Source organism: Talpa europaea (assembly GCF_964194135.1).
Source record: "Talpa europaea genome assembly, chromosome: 3".
NCBI lineage: Eukaryota > Metazoa > Chordata > Mammalia > Eulipotyphla > Talpidae > Talpa > Talpa europaea.
In genome coordinates, this window is record NC_140069.1 from 137,984,637 (window position 1) to 137,987,809 (window position 3,173).

Genomic DNA, 3,173 nt, shown 5'->3' on the forward strand with positions numbered 1-3,173 from the left:
GGCCGGGGCAGGGGAAGGGGAGCGGGCGCGCCGAGGAAGCGCCCGCCTAGACCGCTACCCCAGGAAGCCGGGCTGCTGCTTCGGCCGCCGCACAGAACATCGCCGCCGCGCCCGAGGACCGCTCCGTCCCGTCCGCGGCGGGCTCGCTTCCCCCGTAGCCGCCACCACGTTGCGGGTCAAGGAGCTGTAGTTCGCAGCCAGACCGGGCCCCATTCATCCAAGGGGGCGTCAGGGTCCGGGCAATACTACATATCCCAGGATGCCGCGCGCCTTACGTCAGGCTCTGATGTAAGCGACTCTGGCGGGCGCTCCACGAGATAGAGGGGGCTGGTGCCCGTCATGCCTCGCGCGATAGTACGCCGCGGGGCTTTCTGGGAAATGAAGTTCCGACGCCGTCCATGCTGGTTTTGGGGAGGTCGCCAAGGTCTGGGAGAGGAATTCCTCCACCGCGGAGAGAATAAAGTTACAGGAGAACTAATTAACCCTCGTGACTGTTCATTAGAGGTGCTCTGTCATCTGAAGCAAGTCTCCTGAATTGAGTGAAAATTGAAATTCCTCTGAACGGCTCTATGTCTTGAAAAGAACACTGTATACCAAGTTCTGGAATGGAAATCTTGGCTCAGTCTTTAATCAGTTCTGCGTTCAGGCAGCTTCATTGGGCTCAGTGTCATCATCGATGAACCTCAGAACAGTAATGTCTGTCGGGCCTGATAATTGTCAGCATTAAAAACTATGATCCCAAAAATAGATGACTGGATCAAGAAGGTGTGGCACATATACACAAGGGAATATTACTCAGCAATCAAAAAAGATAAACTCATGCAATTTGCAGCAACATGGATGGCGCTGGAAGGGATCATGCTCAGTGAAATAAGTCAGAAAGAAAAATAAAAATACCAGATGGTCTCACTCATAGCAGGAATTTAGAAAACCTAAATAAGAGACCAGAAAAAACAGTAATTATAATAAAGTAAAAATCAAAATCAACAAGCAACTATAAACCAGAGGGGAGGGGCGGAATTGTTATGGAGAATATAACCAAGATGAAAATGCATACATTGTGCGAAAATGAAAAATGATGTAAAAAAATAGATAAAATTAAAAAAATTTAAAAATAAACTATGATCCTGGCAGAACGTTTTTTAAAAATAAAGATTCTGGCTCCCTCAATGTGCAGTGTAACTTAAGATTCTGCATTTCCTACAAATTCCTAGGTGACATTAATGTTACTGGTCTGTGGATCACGCTTTGAAGAGCAGTCTCCTATAAAACAGATGGCTCTGGAGACCTCTCCCTCCAAACCTCTTCATTGGCTCAGGCACCTTGTGCCAGCTAAGCTATCCTTCAGCTCCTCCTTGCTCATGGCCTATAATCATGCTCAAACCTCTTTATTACTACTTCATGTACCAACAACTATCTTTAAAAAGTAATCCGTATTCATAATCTCTCCTTTGATAGCCCCAATCAGTTTCTCAAATTGCTCTGTCAAAGTCAGATAATTGAAGGTAGTCTCATTATAAGCCCTAATGACCTCTTCATTGTCAAAACCATATACCACAACCCATGTTGGCAGAGGAGAAATGTGAAGGATCCAGTCCCAGCCCCACATACAAGGCTGTGAAGAGTGGAGCTGGTGTCACGACACTGCACCCCCACAACTGGCACACCTCACGTCAGCTTCCAGCCTTTGGGTTGTTTTGCCATAAAACCAAAGTTATAAAGGGTAGGTGTGACTTCACCCACCAGAATTTTTTCTTTGTTTTTTGCTGAGTTCAAAATTCCAGCATCTGTGAACATACAGCAACATATGAGACAGCTGGAGGGCTGCAGTGTCCAAAACATACCACCCTCTTCCCTGGTGAGGGTGTCCCTGGGGAAGTTCACTGTCTTTACCCCAATGTTGTCAGCAGGAAAAGCTGTCAAGGTTGTCTTTAAAATCATTTTCACTTTAAATGACTTTCATTTCACCACTCGGACTTATTTTGAATAAGTTATAAAATCCACTTAACCAAGTTTTGGACAAAAATTTAGGTACGATGAGTCCTGTGGGGGACTGCTTGAAATTGTGTGTCTTCAAGTTGACAATCCTCAGAGAGTTGTCACTTGATTTTTAAAAAATTTTTTTCATGGCGTATCACATGGAGATGATTTTGTCACCCGTGTATCACATCAACCTTAAGTTGCTCGGAGCTGTGTACAGGAAAGGCACACTGAATATGTTTAAGGTATTATTAGAAAGTCAAAACATTTGTGTTGCTTATTTCAAAGATCAGTCTCAAATAATGAATGTATTGATAGATTTATGTCATCTAGCTTCTTCAAGAATGCTATTCAAAGACAGATTTTCTTTTCCAAAGTACTTTAATTAAGAGGCATAGAGTTTGGGCCAGGAAGGAAACTTGCTTGACCAGAATATTAGTGGCACAAGGTGAAGGGATTTGTGTTATTAGTCACAGTCTGCTCAACATCTGGATGGCATCTGGTTCATAGAAGATGCTTAATCAATACATAATGATCAAAAGATAGGAAGGAATGGAGGGTGGTAGCATGAAAGGACAGATGAAGGAACAGAGAGAGGGGAGGGAGGTTGGGTAGGAGGAAGAAAGACCTTGAAAAAAATCAACTCCTTTTGGGGGGTTGGTATATATAAAAAAGGAGAGAAGCTGAGGATGGTACCTACCACGGGAGAAATGACTAAAAAGAATCACCTGAAGGTGTAGTGCATAGAGTTATGGGAGAGATGGGAAAGGCAGGAACTGGGAGAATGTTTCATAAGAACACAGTCTTGTTCTTTTTAATGAGAACATAGTATCTCACTTACGAATTTGCCATCTTTTATTTTATTTCTGTTGTATCTTCAGGTTATTTCTTTTCTCTTGCTCTAACAAACAACACTGCATTGAATATCAATGGCATGGCTTTTTGAGTAAATGAGATCGGTAGACAACTAGCCAATGCTTAGCTATGAAACATAGTTGTTAATTGACTTACTGACGTTTTAGATTCAAAATTGTAGCATTAACAGTACCAAGTGGCTATTTCTATCTTAATCTTCTTCCTAAGACCACATAGTTTTAAAAAAATCAAAAAAGATAATTTAATACAAAACCAACTATTGCACAAGACCAACGATTATATCACATACCTCACATATTGTCTGAAAACTATGACCT